This window comes from Vombatus ursinus, unplaced genomic scaffold (genome assembly GCF_900497805.2).
Source record: "Vombatus ursinus unplaced genomic scaffold, bare-nosed wombat genome assembly UNPS02009205.1, whole genome shotgun sequence".
In the NCBI taxonomy this organism is placed as follows: Eukaryota; Metazoa; Chordata; class Mammalia; order Diprotodontia; family Vombatidae; genus Vombatus; species Vombatus ursinus.
In genome coordinates this window covers 45,160,104-45,179,823 of record NW_020948983.1, presented here as the reverse complement: position 1 = coordinate 45,179,823, position 19,720 = coordinate 45,160,104, and the positions used below count along the sequence as shown (strand labels likewise).

Here is a 19,720-nt window from a genome sequence, read left to right as displayed (position 1 = left end):
TTCATGTAAATACTTGTCCTCTTAAATTTCAGGCTATTTTAAAGTGACTGTGCGTGTGTGTGCATGCACATGGGCACATGTATGCTTGCACACATCCATGCCCATATGTGGACCTTAGGAACACTGTGGCATTTGCTTTCTTTTCAGGATTGGTTTGATAACAAAGCAGGCACTCTGGAACATGGGGAAGAAGATCCCTATTAGTTCTCTATATATATCACACCTACACACTCCAAGATAAAAACACCATTAATCTGTCAATTCTGACCTAACTTCTGAGAGGCTGTCTCATAAAACAGGCATACAGAGTCAAACCACTGGTCCATCCAATTCCGTTTCTTATCTCTGTGATGTTTTATGTCAGGGAATGATCATTGCCTTTCATGTTAGCAAGTTTAAAAGTCAGAGAGATATTCCCAAATAATTCTACCTTTCTGATAACTCATTATTTTTCCTTTTATTCATTTCTAGAGTAAGTGGCTCCATATAGTGATGACCCAAAGTATTGTACTTCTGTTAATGGCCTAGAACACCTTCTTTCAAATTTCTACTTCTAACATTCACTACAATTCAACAAATGGTTATTGAGTGCCTATTACATACAAAGCACCATGCTAAGTACTGAGGACATAAAGACTTTTAAATGACCTATAGGGAATAAAGTGGTGAACTGGAAGACAGGAAGATTTTGGTTCAAATTCTGCTTCAGATACTTACTGGTTCTGTGATTTTGGGCAAGTCACAACCTTTCCCTGCCTCTTTTCCCTCATCTGTCAGTCAGTAAACATGTGCGCAGTGCCTACAACGTGCCAGGCATTGTGCTAAGCACTGGGGGTACAAGGAAAGACAGTTCCTGTTGTCCGTGAGCTCATAGTCTACTGGGTGATTGGATTCCTTGAAATGTAAGGTCCCTTTCAACTCTGTATTTATGATGCTTTCATTCTACTGGAGGGACCATAACTTTGACATAGATATTCCAAGATTTAGTGAACAAGTTCATGCTCAACCCTTAGGAACACCCTTGAGATACCACACCCATATTGAGATTGTTTATCAGACATTACCACTCTGGACTGATCAAAACTCAAACTGCATTTGCTTTTTATTTCAATTTTTAAAAAATTAGATATATTAATTCATTGTGAAATTTTAAATGAGATTTCCAGTTTATAAAGTGAATCAGACAGAAGACCCTAAATACATTAGTAGAGAAAAGTAGATTGTACTCCTTATAAATTCTATATTTGCAATTATCCTAGTTTAGGAGAGAAAGAGTATCCTTGTAGAAAGAGTGTCCCTATAGTTTTTATTCACTGAAAAAAAATTTGCCATAAATATTATTATTGGATATATGCTTGAGAATGAAATGATATATCTATAAAAGGTGGTTGTTGTTGTTTTAATTTGTGAACTAAGGCAGAATATCATGTGTCAAAACACATCCATTTCTTCTAATAAATACCCTACACCACTGCCAAAGAAATTTGAGAAACTATTTGGAGCTAACATGAAGGGAGGTGTTTTGTTTTGTTTTTTCTTTTTAGAAGTTGTATTTTCATAGTTCTGCTAACTTCATAGATTGTCACCTGGGTATGCTCTCTAACATACCTCACAGACAGGCATGCAAACATTCAAATAGCAGTCTTAAACTCTGAAAGACCATTTAGTGTAGAGCCTATGACTGTCTCATTCAGAAGTAGACTTCATAAAATAAAAGGGTAAGGTTTTTCATGTTTATTTACTTTAAGAGATGCTTGGAGTAGAGCGAGAGTCTTACCCGTAAGAACAGGCATACAGAGTCAAACTAACGGTCCATCCAATTCAATTTCTTATCTCTGTGATGTTTTATATCAGAGAATAATAATTGCCTCCTATGTCATCAAGTTTAAAAGTCAGAGAGATATTTTCAAGTAACTCTAACTTTTTAATAACTCATTTTCTCAGGTTGTGATGACTTTTAAGAATATCCAGGACAGAAAGACGCAAACATTGTTGAATGTAAGATAGGAGTTGTCCCTGCAGCTTTGATTCAGTTTGTTGACCAAATGTTTGGCCTCTTACACACAAGTGTCTCCAACTTAAAACAGATCTGTTTGTATGCTTTCCCTTTCAGGGCAACTCCTGAATAAAGCATTTTTACCACTGCCAAAAATATATTTTTTTAAGGGAGAGTGGGTGCCTAGGTAGGGGAACGATTGTTTTTATTTTATTTTTTCAATAAAAGCACAAAGTCTAGACAGTGCAAGTTGAGGGGAACAGCTAAAACATACAATGTAGCATTGTTCTTTTTCTTTGAGGAAAGCAGAAATTCAACCAGTTTCATCAGGAGATGAATCAGACTCCTATTAAATAAGCATAAAGATTTATTTCTCATTTAAAGCTATCCAGAACTATTCAGAATACCCAACAAAATTACCACTCCCTGCTTTATACTTACTTTCTTCATCAACCCACCCAATCCCACCTCAACCATCTCTAAGGAAATGAAAATCAGATACAGTTTGACATGTCACTTTGTCGTACTAAGAGGTGTCAAAGGGCAGAAGGTTTAAAAAAAAGAAATATTTCTGTGAATAGTAGAAATATTTCTTTTTTTTTTTAACCTTCTGCCCTTTGACACAGCTTCAGTTGACTCAAGTACAGTGATATTTTTTCTGCAAATGATAGTTTGACTGAGCACCATCAGACTTGAGAATAAGCTTGGAACAAGAGTTCAAGCCCTTAGGTAAAGTTAAGGAGCATTTGTTTTTCCTAAGTCTTTAGAAAACTGTTTCATATGGCTTTTGAGGTCTTTTGGTGGCTCAAAGACTGTTAGTTTTGCTAATTTAAAAGACAAAAGAAGGGGGAGGGAAGGAGCAGCCTTTAGAATTGGGACAGTTCTCATGGCTAGCCACAACTTTGCTTTACTCCTTTTATCTTCATGTCTTCTGGGTGTGGTATCTCCCTGCCTGCATCTATCTAGTTCTTGAGCTTTCCTCCACCTCTGCCTTTTTCAGCATCTCTCCCTCTCATCCTGGAATCAGTTTTTGAGCAGTTCCTAGGATCTTCTGTCCACCCCAAACCAGGTCAAAGCCTCCTCCTTCAATGGTGAGTAGCAGAAAGAGAGAGAGTAAGAGAGAGAAATAGAATCTTTTCCCATGGATTCCTCTTCCATATACATGTGTGCTTGTGTGCCTCCCATTGCATAGAAGGAGTATGTTCTTCTGGGATGGGACAAATGGTTGAATAGCTCTGCTCATAGAAATGAACTTTAGAAAATAGACTTTGAAAGTGAGTTAGGATATCGTTGTCCCTGATTCTTGACTCTCCTGGAAGTATTCTGAATTTGAAGGATAAATGGATGCATTATTAAGCAGTATTGATGTTGTAAGGTCCCTCTGTATTCCCATGAGTGATGGTAATAGTGGAAGAAGTTACAGTAAGATGTATCTGGTTCAGTCTTTACATCTAGCCCAATCACTCAGCCTGATCTTTTTGGGATAAGGTCATTGTTAAAAGAGATGGATCATTACATTTAGTGTTGGATCTAAAGTTGAAGGTTTCTTCCCTTACATATTGACTCAGCGTTCTCTGCCAATGCTCAGGAAATGGCATTGTTGCTTTTATTGGCCTAAATTATATAAACCCACTTGGGTTGGGATTGTGTTGAAATAGACATGATTAATCACCCTTCAAAAAAATGGTATTTAATTTATTTAGTAAAAGATGGCATACCTTGTATCAAAGAGAAGACTCTTTGCTACTTAAGTTAAAAGGTCATCCAGAAAAGACCCTAACCGATAAATATGATAGTGTAGGTAGAAGAATTTATACTTCTAGATGAGGCATCCTAGAACTTAGGGAGTAGTTCCAGGTAGATAATTTAGGGCTAAAGTCATTTTACCTTTCCAATTCTGACTTTCCTCCTATTAAACAATCATAATATATATCCTCTTACAGGATAAAGTTTCAAATGTAAGTGAGCTGAATGAAAGCAAGGGACAGTATACTGAAAAAAAAAATGAAAAACAGTATGCTGTCCATTATTTTCTTTGAGCTTACTAACAGGACTTTATATTACAAAGGCATATATATTACAAATAATATGATTATAAGAGATTCTTCTTTTCAATACTTTGTGGTATAGATGATTTCATTAGTGTAGATACTTCCCATTGTATTTGTTAAAACTGAAGACCAAGAAAATCTGGCTAATGTGTCAGGGAAAATGAATCAGTAAATTCCTCATGAAATTATAGGTCTAGATTTAAAAAAAAAAAGTCTTGTATCAGGATTCTGTTTACACATATTGTAAAGGAAAATCATTTGTTAGAGTTACATGGTGTGATTGAAGATGTCAGCAGACATCTTAGCCAACAAAAGTGTTGGCTAAGCCTACATTCCTGCTGTGAAATTCAAATATAATTATAAAAACTAATCAATTTTCATTTGCTCATGGAGTTCTAATGGCCTTAATCTAGACTGAGCATCTCACTTGACAAGAGAAGTATAAGCATCACCCCATTTAGTAAATTTATAAGTTGTTCCCTGCTGCAGACCATGCATATGTCTGCATTCCATGGGAATGGAGCTAAAATTGTGTTTATTTCATTTTTAAAATAGTTTTTCTCCAAGGTGAAAAAAATTAAAATTACTGCAATGTTGTGGGAGAAAAAAGAACCTGGTTTTTAAATATCTTATGTATCCCTTGAAATTCTTCCCTAATAATTCAGAGTTCTATGAAAAATGCTAAAATTTCCCTTAATTCATCTCTGAAGTAACATAGTTTTAGATCTTCCTTAAGATAAATATTAAGATACCTATTAAGACCAATTAAAAAAGACCCAGAGGAAAGTCTGCAATATATAAGGTCTCCAGAGATGGAGGTAATAACTGATCTATTGAATTATCAAACATTAGACAAGCTTAAAGACAGTAAGACTTGACATACGCATTTTGTCAGTTTAAAGTGGTTTGAAAAATTACAATGCATACTAGGTTGATAGCTCAGCATTAGTCTGTGCTTATCTAAATGAAAAAATGTATCATCTACAAGTAACAATTGATTATTCAGCTAATCGTGGAGAGAGAAGGCACAGGTTCAATTTAATTAAAATGAAAGGGTCAGACTAGATGACCTAATTAGGGTCCCTTAAAATGTGGAATGCCTACTATTCATTCACTACATGATTATTTATTAAATACAAATTAGTACTAGACTATGGGGGATGGAAATATGAAAATATTTAAGCATGATCTCTACCCTTATAGATCTTATAATCTAGCTTGGAAGACATGACAAACACAAATGTGTAATAATGTAAAATAAATAGACTGGAGAATAAAATATAAGAACTTAAGTATGGGTGGGTTAGTGGGTGAGGCTTACTCCAGGAGTTAGGGAAAACTTTCTGGAGGAGATAATATATGAAGTGGGTCTTGTAGGATGGACAGAATGTCAAAAGGCAAAAATGAATTGGAGGGGAAATCCAAATGTAGAAAATGGTATGCACAAAGGCCCTATATGCTTAGCACTGTTCTAGATGGCTTAGAGGATACAAAAGAAATGAAACATATGATCCCTTTGCACAAGGAGTGCCCCAGTCTCACTGAGAAGACTTACCCCTACTTGCAATAAGCTTGTATTCTAATAGGATTGACAAGTACATATTAAAATATGTATTGAATAAATATAAAGTTAATAAACAAAATGCATAAAAAGTAGTTATATACAAGGCAATTTGGGAGGGAGGGCACCAGCAATGGGGGGAGGGGAAACCAAGAAAGGCTTCCTGTCTGAGCTGTAGAGAAGAGAAGGACTTTATGACGTGGAGATAAGAGCGGAGGAAGGGAATAAGCATTTTTATATCATCTACTATGTGCCAGGCATTGTGCTAAGTGCTTTTTTCCAAATACTTTATAAAAACCCCATGAGATAGATACTATTATTATCCCCATTTCATAGTTGAGAAATCAGCCAAACAGTGGTGAATTAACTTGCCCAGGGTCACACCACTATTAAGCATCTAAAGTTGATTTTGAATTTTAAATTTTCCTGACCCCTGGCCCAGAACTCTATTCCCTGTACCACGTTGGTGCCTCAAGGTAAGGAGGTTATACATTCCAGGAACGAAGAACGACCAGTGGAAAGACACAGAGATAGGAATTAGACCATCATATGTGAGAAACAAAGAAGGCCAATCTAGGTGAAGTGCAAAACATCAGAAGGAAGTGATGAACAATGAGACTGGGAGGATTAGTAGGGCCAGATGATAAAGGATTTTAGAAGCTAAATGGAGGGACGAAATTGTGTCCTACTGAGAGGGAATATTAGAAGAAGTCAAAATAGAAAACTCAAGCGATGACACTCCCCTATGGGGTAACAGCAGAACTGAAGATGTAGAAGTCACACATACTATGTTTAGTGTGCAATAATGAGACTGGCCTGTTTGGAAGTAAGGGTTAGAGTTGAGGTACAATGAGAAAGAAGCTAAATGGGAAGATAGGGGCCATATTTTGAAGGGCCTTGAATACCAAGAGCAGGAGTTTGGATTTGATATTAGGTCAATGGTTAGCAAATGTTTTGGTCTCAAGACCCCAGGACTGCCCCCCCAAATCCACTAAGAGCTTTTGTTTATGTGGATTTTATCTATCAATATTTTCCATGTTAGATATTTAAATGCCTTAATATTATAAAAATTATGACCTCATGAATCCCCTGAAAGGATCCCTAGACCACACTTTGAGAACCATTGGTTTAAGTAATATCAAGTAACAACATTCATCCATTTAGCTCGATGGCACAGTGGATAGAACACTGAACTTGGAGTCAGGAAGACCTGAGTTCAAATCCAGCCTGAGAAATTTACTAGCTATGTGATATTGGGCAAGTCATTTAGCTTCCATCTGCCTCAATTTCTTCTTCAGCAAAATAAAAATAATACTAGCACCTATCCCATGGTTTCTGAGGGGATAAAATGAGATAATATTTGTAAAGCATTTTGCATACCTTAATGTGCTTCATAAATTCTAGCTATTGTTATGATTCACTATTATTATTCAATAAGCATTCATTAATCACTATTCTAGGTACCAGAGATCCAAATAAAAAACACATAGTCCCCTCCTTTAAGGAGCTAACATTCTACTAGAGGGAAATAATGTATACAAAGTAATGCCAATGTGAACTGACTAGAAAGAAGGACAATGAAAAGTGGGGTGATCAAGAAAGACCTCCTGTAGAAGATGTCACTTGAGAAGAGCCTTGAAAAAAGCTGGGGTTCATCTCTGAAAAAATCAGTGGTCATCTCTGGAGATGATTCCCAAATCTAACTAGCCAGCCCCTGTTTCTCCTCACCCAAGGCATATACCTTCATTGCCAGCTGCCTCTTGGACATCTTGAGCTGGAGGTCCTATAAGCAGCTCAAACCCCAAATGACCAAAACAGAACTTATTATGCTCCTCTTCCCCCAACTTCTTCATTTTCCCGAAGTTTCTTATCACTGTCAAGAGAACCATCATCTTCTCAGTCACCCAGACTTGCAACTCTGGCATCACCCTTAATTCCATACTCTTATCCCATGTATCTAAACCTGCTGCCAAATTCTGCCCTTTTTGCCTTCACTACATCTCTTACACATGTCCCTTTCTCCACTCACACAGGCTCCACCCTAGCTCAGGCTTTTATCACCTCTCTTCTGGGTTATTGTAATAGACACAGCTAGTAAGGGGCTAAGGCTGGATTTGAACTCAGGTCTTCCTGACTCCAAGTTTAGTGTTCTATCCACTGTGCCACCTAGCTGAATGAATGAATGAATGAATGCTGTTACTCTATATCACAATTTTTCTAAAGCATAGATACCAAATCATTCCTTTCTCCCTATTCAACAAATTCTAGTGACTCCCCAATACCTTGAGAATCAAATATAAAATACTGTTTGGCATTCAAAGCTTTTCATAACCTTTTCCCTTCCTACTTTCCCAGTCTTTTTACACATTAGTCCATGCCACACACTCTATGATTCAACTACGCTGACCTACTTGGTTTTCCCTTGCAAATAAATTTCCCACCTCCATGCTTTTGCATTGGCTGTCTCTCATACCTAGACTGCTTTTCTTCCTCACCTCCTCCTTTTAGCTTCCCTATCTTTCTCCAAAATTTAGCTAAAATCCTACCTTTTGCAGAAGGCCTTTCCTAGTTCCCTCAGCTTCTAGAGGCTTCCCCTATGAAACTGATTTCCATCTACTCTGTATATATCTAGTATATAGCTGCTTGTCTCCCCCATTAGACTGTGAGCTCTTTGAGGGCTGGGACTATTTTTACCTTTATTGGTATCCCCAGAACTCAACACAATGCCTAACACATAGAAAGCACTTAAATGCTTATTGATTAAGTGGCTGACCAAATGTTGTAGATGGGGAGCAAAAATTAGACCAGTTTGGTAGGAATATATAAAATATGTGAGGATGAATGATGTGAAATAAGCATGGAAAGAAAAGTTAGAGTCAGATTGTGATGGGCCTTAAATGCCACATGGGAGAGTTTGTATTTCATCCTAGGGGCAAAAGAGAGCCAATGAAGTTTCTTGATTAGGGTAGAAGTTGGAGAAAAACCAGAAGAGAGTAGGGTCACAAAAGCCTAGGGAGGAAAAAATTTCCAGGAGGAAGGAGTAGTCAACGGTATCAAATGCTGTCAAGACATGAAGAAGGCTGAGGATGGAGAAAATGACATCACATCTAACAGTCAAGATGTCATTGGCTGCCAAGGACAGAGCAGTTTTAGTTGAAAGAAGGGATCAGAAAATTGAACTGTATTAAGAAGTGAATGAAATAGGTAGAAGTAGAGATAAGTGTAGACCACTTTTACTGGAAGGTTAGCTGTGAAAGTGAACTAAGATATGGATAATAGGTTGAAGGAATGGTACAGTCAAGTGAAGGTTTTTTAAAGATCAGGCAGATCTAAGCTTGATTGTAAGCAGCAGGGAAGGAGCCAGTAGATAGATTGTAGATTAGAGAGAGAAAGTGGATAATGGAAGGTGGGAGGATGCTGGAGAAGATGGAAGGGGATGAGTTTAAGGTTACAAGTATAGGGGTAGGTCTTGGCTAGGTGAACTGGAGCAAAGGATGATAATATCAAGAGCATCTGAGATATAAAATAGGAGAGAAGGAAAAGAAAAAGTTTTGTTCAACTAGTTGTGTAGTATATGATAGAGAATTAAGAATGAATTTTAAAATTACCATGAAGTAAGGAGATTAGTTAACATAAATTTATGATAGGCCTATTCAGCATAGTTGGGTGACTTCCTCATTCAGCATCACATGAGCAGGGTCAGAGAAAGTAGATGGTGATGGTGGTAACCCAAAGATTTGAGAGTCAGCAAGGACCTCCAATGGGAAAAGGGAGACATTTTTTTTTTCAAAATTAGGACAGTATATAGTTGAACTGGTTTATTCTAGCGTTAAGATTGAGATAGGAAGAAAGTGAGTCCAAGAAGGAGTAATGACCAAAGATAGCACTGAGAGGTTGAATGACTCCCTCCCATGGTGAGGATAAGAAGAAATTTAGGAGAAATGAGAGACAGGAAATGATAAGAAATTATGGTGAGATGAATTTTAGGCTTCATAGGAAGTATAACTTATATGGCGAGATCAAGGGTTGGACCATCCCTGAGTGGTTAAGGTGAAACTCATGGGATGAAAAGGGTAACAAACTGGGTTTTCAAGGACATAGCAACATGTATATTGAATTCTTCTGGAATAAGGGCAAGGACTGTGAAGGAGATGAAGACTGTAAAAGGAACATGATAAAAGTAGTGTTTTGGGAAAAATAAGATGACATTAGTGTCCAGGATAAATTGGAGAAGAGAGAGAGAGAGACACAGAAGAAGAAGGAAAACCAGTTAGGAAGCTATAGTTGTAATATGGGCATGACTTTAAGACCTAGACTAGATAAGGACAGGAATAGATTTGAGAGGACTTGGGGTGTAAGGAAAGATAGAAAGATAGGAAATTATGGTCAGATAGGGACTTGACAGTGGAAACTGAGGGAGGGGAGTAAATTCCAGAGATAGCTTACAGGACCTGGTGAAGTACAAAACAAATTTGACTTGGGTATATTATCAGAGATCCATACAGACACCATACCCAGTCCTTCGTTGAACTATAACACTCATTATCATTTCCATCATGTGTGGAGGGGATCAGCAAAGGGTAGGGAAAATAGCAATTCCACTACAATATTAGTTGGAGTCTGAGGGGCTGGGTTTAAATCCACTTTGTTACTTACCACCTTTGTGGCTATCTCTGGGCCACCATTTCACAGGATTTTAGAGCTAGAAGAGAACTTAGAAATCATCTAATACAGCCTACTCATTTTATAAATGAGAAAACTGTGATCCAGAAATTAATTTGCCTAAGGTCACACAGTGTCTCTTAACTATCTACCCCTAACTCCCCTGGGCATAGACAGGGTCACCTGCTAAGTGAAGTAGTTGGACTAGGTGACCTAGAGATGCACAAACAGGGGAAGGGATCCTGAAGGTTCTGGTGAAAATACATAATTTTTGAATTCCTTCATTATCTAACTCCAACTTATCTGATGTCACACTGACTTTTCCTAATGCATAGTAGGTTCCAGCCCTGTCTACCGCACTCCATCTCTAGCCCCCTTTCTATATAGATGAGACATGAATGCTCTGCCAACTTTCCTCTGTCTCTCAGAATCTCTAGTTCCATTTAATGTTCACTTAGCGCTACCCTCCACCAAGTTTTTTTTATTTATTCTCTCTCTCTCTCCCTCTCTCCCCCTCTCCCCCCCCTCTCCTTCCCCATCTCTCTGTGTCTCTCCATCTCTCTCTGTCTCTCTCTGTCTTTCTCTTTGTCTGTCTGTGTCTCTCTGTCTCTATTTCTCTCTGTGTCTCTTTCTCTCTCTCTCTCTGTCTCTCTCCCCCTCCCCCATCCCCACCCCCAATTGTGAACACTTATTAAAGCTTTTTGAATCAACTAAATTAAATTTTTCCAAAATTCCCTCCAGCATTTAAGTCTTATGAGCCTATGATAGCTTATGTTTTGCAGCAGTCCCCAACTTGTGAATATTGAACAGAGCAGTGGGATATGTCTGGAGCCCCACTTTGGGGAGACAACTGCTCTTTGTTCCATAGTTCAAATGATCTGTTATCTTACACAGATGTTGTGGTATAGGGAAGTCCTTCTCTTATGCTGACATAGTACTAATGAGTTACTAGTGGGCAGGATTACATACTCACTCTATCTATTTGCTCTTTGATGTTACCAGAGTGGGAGATATGTTCCTGGTGTCCCTGATTTAATTTAAACTTGGAATACATTTTCCAAGTTCTATGGGAAATGCATTACAAGTTCTAAGAACTGATTTTCAAGCAAGATTTGCAATATAACCTGTTTATAAGTTAGGATTGCTTATATTGTAATTTATTTATGTGATTTATCCCACCTCCCCAACTAGAATGTAAGCCTCTATAAAATGATGTTATCTTGCACAATGCATTTGCACAAAGTAGGATACAATAAATTTTGAATGATCAAATGAATGTACAAACATTATCATATACTTAGATATCACACTACTTTTTATTTTCAGTCCTGATTCTAAGTTTGGACCTAATTAAACAGATCATTGTGGAAAATCAACAAAGAAGAGAATCTATTTAAAGATAATCTAAAGTTAACTGTAGTTTTAACCTAAAAAGCATTAACCACCACCATCACCACCACCAACGACAAAAAAAAAGATCACTTTGTAGCATCACTGGAGCTCTGTACATAGTACCTTGTAAGAGCTCAACAAATAAAAACCACAATAGGATGGTCTAAAGCACTACATCTCATCTCTTTATTCTGCTCATCTCAAGAAAAGGTAGGCACTCCCACCTGCAGGCTAAAAGAAAACTGACTATATATAAATGCAATACTGCCTGTTACACTATCAGATTGCTTAATGAATCTAGAGCAAACTTACCTAGCAATTTAGATTAATGGATAGATAGCCTCTTTACAAAACAAACAAACAAACAAAAACACCTTTTTTAAAGACCAAGAATGGAATCAGTTTATTTCCAAAATAAAGGTCAAAGAAAATCAAAGAAAATTTCAGCAATTTAAGAGAAATCTGTAGTTATGCAAATTCCTAAAATAATGTATTTGCTATAGACACTAATTATAATCTTAGAAGAGGTACTACTCCCATTTTTTTAAAGGTAGTTTTTCTCCTAGCCCCCAAATCTTAGAGAGTATCAAACCTTCAGTTGTCACAGTATGCTTTAAAAGATTATATTACATTGTCACATTTTTGGCACTACTGTCTCCTAATCTAATGTAATAAAACCTTCCCAGATTAATCATAATCCCTTTGATCACTCACTTAATCTATTTTGGGTACTCCTTTATTGTATATCACTTGTACTGTCAAGCTGTAGTACAGTAAAAAAAAAAAAAATAGAACTCAAATAATTTGAACCTTCAATCCAACTTTTCTTCCTCTGCACTCTGTTTTTATGAAGGAAATATAAATAATAAGACAACAAGATCGTATCGAGGATTTGGTAAGAGGAAAAAACAATAAAAATACCACAAAGGGCTCAGTACACACATTGAGCTCAGTCTCCTCTCTTTTACAGATACTGCAAACACATCTATATTGTAACAGAAAGAGGCCTGAGGGTGGCTAGGTGGCACAGTGGATAGAGCACCAGCCCTGAAGTCAGAAGGACCTGAATTCAAATCCAGCCTCAGACCAAACACTTGACACTTACTAGCTGTGTGACCCTGGGCAAGTCACTTAACCCCAATTGCCTAAAAAAGAAAAAAAAAAAGAGGGCTGGATTTAAGACTGAAAAATCAGGTTCTAACTCTGACTCCAATGCTAATTGGTTATGTAACCTTGGACAAATCATTTAGCCACTCTGAACCTGTTTCCTAATCTGTAAAATAGGCATAATAATCCATTCACTATTTTAGAAGTTATGAGAGTATGTAAACAGTTTTGTACTATAAATTTTAAAGCAAAATCTCACACAATCTCAGAAATGGAAGCAACTTCAGAGATCATTTAATCTCATTCATAGATAAGCAGTAATGCTTCCTCTGATGGTGCCAACAAGTAAGGGATGATCATCCAGCTCCTGCTTGAAGATCTCCGGTAGTGGGTAACTCATTACCTCCTCAGGATGCCAAGTCCACTTTTGGACAGCTCTAATCATTAGGAAACTTTTTCTTGTATTCAGCCAAAATCTACTTTGCTGCTTCCACCAGTTGCTTCTAGTTTTGCTCTATAGAGCCAAGCAGAATAAATCTAATTCTTCCTCCACGAGACAGGGCTTTGAATTCTGTAAGACAAAAACCAAAACCAAAACCGCAACCTTAATCTCCTTTGCCTAGAAGATTAGGTTTGAGTTTCTTTTAAGATAGCCCCCCCCTTTTTTAAGATAGGCCATTTCCTTTCAGTCTCCTCCCAGCAAAATAACCCCAATTTTTAAAAAGAGAGTCAAATGGTTTCCATTGTTTCTAATTGCATGCCACATCTTGGACTCATAGTTTTCTGTCCACTAAAATCTCTAGTCTAGGTCTTTTTCACATGATCTGTTGATTTGCCTCATCTACCATTCCTGTACTTGGGCAGTTGAATTGTGAACTTTACATTTAGTCCTTTTACATTTTATCTCTAATAATGGTACATATGAAGCAAAAAAAATTAGAGACCCTTCTTGAAGAAGAGGAAATTGAATATTCTGAAGAAGCAACTGCTTATCTTCTAAGAAATGATAAATTCATAAAAACAATCAGATGAGAAATAATCCAATAAGAGACAAAGGAAGAAGAGAATAATGGTTATTGATGATTTCTTATTAAGGGGTACTGAGGAAACCATCTGTTGACCTGATAACAATAGAAAAGGCTGTTTTCTTCCTAGGATATGTATGTAAAACATAACAGAGAACTTTAATGAATTACCATTATCAACTTCTGATGATTCACATGGGCACAAATGACATTACTAGAAGGAACCTAAAGTCTTGGGCAAGAGACTGATTCTATTTTCCTACTCCTAAGCATTGAAAGCAAAGAATGCAGAAAAGATAATTTGATTTGGGAATTAAATAGCTGGTTAAGAAGATGGTGTCTGAGAATCGATTTGGCATTTTTTACCGTAGTTTAAAACACAAGAATTTCAGTGTCCTGGCCAGGTTTAGAGTATACTTAACAAAGGCTAGTAAGAATATATTCCCTAGTGTCTTGCAAATCTAATGAAAAGAGCTTAAAATATAAAGGAATGGGAGGAAGGGGGAGAGAAATCTGTGTATATCCACCAAGTTCAATGTGATGGAAAACAACTACTGTAAGGAGGAAAAATAGTAACTGAGATGTCCAGAAATTCACAAGAGAAAAAAATCTAAGAAAGGAGAAAGTAGGGATGTCTATAAACATGCCTAAAGTTTAGATAACTAAAGGAGGAACTAGAGATCCTGAAGAAAGATAAAAGGCAACTTTGACCTCAGAGTATTGACGAGACTTTAAATGAAATCCGTGGTGAGTACATATTCCTAAAAGAGTACACCTCATTCAAAAACAATAGGATAAGTAAAAGGTGAGGGTGATGGAGAAGCATTGTATATTAAGAAGCCATACTCCTGAGGAAATGGAGAGGGGGAAGGAGCATTTGAGTAGACAGTGGAAGTTTTGTCATTGGAGCATAACATAATATGATGACTGTACAGAAAGAGAAAAGGGGAGAGGAATTTAGGAAATAGATCACAAGCTTGGCAAAGAAGCATGCGATAGTAGTGATTTGACTTCCACTCTCTGCATATTATCTGAAGCTATCTCTCTGCCAAAAACATAACAGCTGATAACTTTTTAAAGATGATTTCATCCTTCTAAAGGTAGAGAAACCAACAAGAGGAATATTTTTTTAAACCTGACTCTCATTATCAGGGAAGACTGGTTGCTGGGATGGAAATGATAGTAACCTCAAGTAGAAGTGACCATTCCCTCCTGGAGTTTGTGTTAGGGAAGAAAAGCCAGGCATAGTTTGATATGCACCCTAGATTTTGAGAGAGATGTTTTTCAAGGGTTCAAAGAAAGTTTAGGTCTATAGGCTGCTAGAAATTAAAATTCTACAGGGAAAGTCAGCCCATGCAGGATGATAGGAAGTTCTCATGAATGAAATTCTGAACTCACAAAGAGAAACAATTCTCTTGAGAAAGAAGAAGGGGAGTCGGCATGAGGAGACCAATGTAGATGCAGAGGAAACTCACTAAATTGCATTTTTTAAAAATATAAATACATGAAAAGAAACCAGGAGCATGTAACAAAAGATAAATACAAGAAGATAGTTCTGTAAAAATATTATCAGAATTACTAAAGCTCTGAATGAACTAAAACTGTCAAGAAAGTAAAAAAAAAAGTGATGAGTTGTTTTAAAAGCTGTCTTGGGGAAAAGAAGGAATCAAAGAAGGAACAGGGCCATTATTCAGGATGGATGGGATAATCATAACTGACAACAAAGAGAAAGCATAACCATTTAGCTCTTATTTTCGTTTCTGATTTTTTTTTTGCCAATGAGAATGACCTTTGCATAAGAAATGACAGAACAAAAATGGCTAACAGGGAGCTGATACCCAGTTTAAGCAAGGAGATTTAAGTAAGAGAGCACCTGACTATCCCTAATGAATTCAAATCACCTGAATCATATGAATTATATCCTTATATGCTAAAATAACTGGCAAGTGTGATTACTTATATTTAAAGATTTTACATAAGATTAAAGATTTTTAAATTGTGGAGAACAGAAGAGGCACCATAGGATCGGAGGACAACTGTCCTATTTGTCAAAAAGAATGAGAGTAAGGTCCATAAACCAATGAGTTCAATTTGACTCCTGGGAAAAATTTTTTAGAATATATAATGTTTAAATAGCTAAGTAACATCTAGAAAAGGAAGTAGAAAATATAAAGAGCCAGAATGGCTTCATCCGAAACTCAAGTCATGCCAAGCTTGCTTGCGTGCTTGCTTGCTTTTCTTCTTTCTTTCCTTTCTTTCCTTCTTTCTTTCCTTCTTTCTTTTCCTTCTTTCTCTTCTTTCTCTTCTTTCTTTTTGGACATAGTTACTAAACTGGTAGAACAGGATACTACTACAGATTGAATTTACTTACACTTTAGCAAAACATTTGCTGAATTATATTCTTGTAGAAAAGATCAAGAGATATCAGCCAAGTGATAATATTATTAAATGGATTTGGAACTGGTTGAATGACTGGATGCAAAAAGCATTTGTTAATGGGCAGTGTTATCTTGACTCTCTTGACTGGAGGTCTCCAGTGGATTGCCTCAAGGATCTGTGCTGTTTAACACGTTTATCAGTGGTCTAGATAAAGGCATCACTGGCATGCTTATCAAATAAGAATCAGATATATTGTAGTAGCAATTTCTTTTTGTATATGTTTGACTAGATAACCACCAAGATGCCTTGCCACTCTGGAATTCTATGATTCTGTAAAATTTGGCCTGTTATTTTAACCTGTGAAGATCATTTTTAGAGACTTTTAAATCTCTTGTCCAACATGTTAGCTATCCCTCTAAGTTTCATGACATCTGCCAATTTGACAAATATGCCTTAGTTTAAATAACATATAGATGTTTAAATTGATCCTTTAGTTTATATTACATTGAGTCTTTCAACCAGTTCCAGATATACCTTATTATACTATTGTGTAGCCCTCAGATATTTGTACTGATGAGCAATTTTGTCATATGCCTTCCTACATCCAAGTATTCCATGTCTTCTTTCCCTTGATTTACCTGTCTAATAATCCTGTCAGAAAGGAAAAGAAGTTAGTCCAGGCATGATCTATCCTTTGTGGATAAGTTGATTAGTTACCTGTGAATCCATTTGAGTCTCCTTACACAAATCCCACTTTTGTAGCTCTTAGTGATAACCATTTCTCTTTATAAATACTTTCAATCAATCCTCTATAATTTTTGCCAGTAATTAAAATAGTTGGTCTATGGTTTAAAGTCTTCTTGTTTTTCCCTTTATTGGAAATCTGCACATTTGCTGATCTGCAGTCTTGTGAAAGTATTCCCATTCAGCAGAGTTTTTCTAAAATCACCCAAAATGACTCAGCAATCATATTTTCAATACTTATATTACTCTGGGTTGTAGTTCATCTAATCTTGGTAAATTGAATTCATGGTTAAATCCTCTCTTACCATTTCCTCACATTTCTTGGGTTTCAATATACTGTTAATGACTCTTGCTGTCCTTCCATCTCTGAAAGTCATTCTCCTCATTAAAGAATACTTCAATCTATAGTCATATGAAAAAAAAATGCTCTAAATCACTATTGATTAGAGAAATGCAAATCAAAACAACTCTGAGGAACCACATCACACCTATCACATTGGCCAAGATGACAAAACAAGAAAATGATAGGTGTTAGAGAAGATGTGGGAAAATTGGAACACTAATTCATTGTTGGTGGAGTTGTGAAATGATCCAACCATTTTGGAGAGCAATTTGGAACTATGCCCAAAGGGCTGTAAAAATGTGCATACCCTTTGACCCAGCAATAGCACTTCTAGGGCTATATCGCAAAGAGATCATACAAATGGGAAAAGGACCCACATGTACAAAAATATTCATAGCGGCTCTTTTTGTGGTGGCAAAGAATTGGAAATTGAGAGAACGCCCATCAATTGGGGAATGGCTGAACAAGTTGTGGTATATGAATGTAATGGAATACTATTCTGCTATAAGAAATGATGAACCAGGCTGATTTCAGAAAAACTTGGAAAGACTTGTATGCTCTGATGCTGAGTGAAGTGAACAGAACCAAGAGAACGTTGTACACAATAACAGTCACGTTGTGCGATGACTAATATTGATAGACTTAACCCTTCCCGGCAATACAAGAATCTAAGACGTCTCCAAAGGCCTCATGATGGAAAATACTATCCACATCCAAAAAAAGAACTATGGAATTTGAATGCAGATTGAAGCATACTATTTGCTATTTTTTTTCTCTTCTGTTGAGTTTTGTTTCCTCTTTCTGGTGGTTCCTCCTATTGGTTCTAATTCTTACTTACAACATCACTAATGTGAAAATATGTTTAATAGGAATGCATATGTATAGCCTATATCAGATTGTGCGCCATCTCAGGGAGGTCGGTGGGGAGGAAGGGCGAGAAAAATTTTAAACTCAAAAACATATGGAAGTGATTGTTGATAAATCAAAGTAAATTAATTTAAAAAAAGAATACTTACTTCAATGTGCCAAGGATATTTGATCCCATCAATAATGCTACTTCCTCTGCCAATGCAAATTATAATTCCCCTTTATCTTGAAAGATGCTTGAGAGTTGCTATGACTGTATTATCCTATGGATGTCCTGATGATATCCCTCTGAACTTAGGTAGGAGATATGCAGTTAATTATGAACTAAATCATTATTTAAAATTTTCCATCTTGGAAAACAGAAGCACAATAAAAGTTGATTGATTCTGCTTTCTTTCTGTCATCCATTATCATCTGCCCTTAGTTTAATTTTTAATCATCCTCTTGTTCCCAACATTGTTTAAAAAAAGGTGTCTTTTTGCTGCCCTTCACATTTATACCTAGTCATTCATGAGACATCTGACATTATTCTTACCAGTTTAGGCTACTTCTTTATTTTTATCCTTAGTTAATTGTTCTTGCTTCCGTCTTCTACATGACTTTTGAAATTCTAAATTGGTCAGTGAGGTCCCTGTGTATCCACATGGGTATCTTTGGATAATGTTCACTTTTACTCCCTTATTGGTATCATTTATGTATGTTACCAGAATTTTATTCTTGAGAAACATCCCCCCTCCCTTCTTAGTCAACTTCTAGAAAATTCCAGGCCATAGAATCAGACCTATACTTCTAAATTTTATTTTCTCAAATCTAGGGTTTACATTCGATTATGCCTGACTTTCTCTGCCTATCTATTATGAATTTTATAATAGAATGCTCACTTCCTCTCAAGATTTCCTTGATTTCTACATTAGCAGTAAGTTTCTTTTTAGTGATCAGAACCAGGTCCAGAAGAGCTATTGCTTGCATCACTTCTTCCACCTCCTAAAATTTAAATTATCATTAAGGTAAGTAAAAAACTTATCAGCTGCTTTGCTTAACACAGGGAAGCTCAAGCAGATGCTCATGTAATTGAAATCCCCCAGTTCTACAATACTACGTTTCCCTGCCAGGTTTGTGATTTGTTCCTTGAACTTTTATCTATTTTATACCAAAATGGTGCTTCTGAATTACTCCCGCCATGATGTTGTTTCTCCTTTTGTTAACCCTTAGCCAAATTCTTTTTACAACGTTTCTCTCCCTCCATTTCATAGATTTGCTTTCGGGAGTATGGTTTTTCAGTATACAATACTACTCTACAGTCCTTTTTGTGTAACGGGTTCATTTTGAATAAGGTATACTCTTCCATGGCCACATTCCAGTTATAAGCCCCATTCCATTAAATCACAGTGGTACCTATGAAACCTTGAGTTATAATCTATATAGTTCACCTTGTTTATCATACATATTCCGTATATTTGTGTATTGATATCTGAAACCATTAATTTTATTACTATACCTCTTCTTGGATATTGTTTCCTATGAATTACAACTCTTCTCCATTGATATTCTTCTTCTTCTTCTTCTTATATAATACCTGCTATGAATTCTGTT

The 19,720-nt window shown here is 36.5% G+C and overlaps 1 protein-coding gene across 2 annotated transcripts in view; it reads left to right on the top strand.

The window, feature by feature from the left end:
* PCSK6 (proprotein convertase subtilisin/kexin type 6) overlaps window positions 1–19,720 on the top strand; it is a 250,644-nt gene that overhangs the window by 127,815 nt on the left and 103,109 nt on the right. The window lies entirely within an intron of this gene.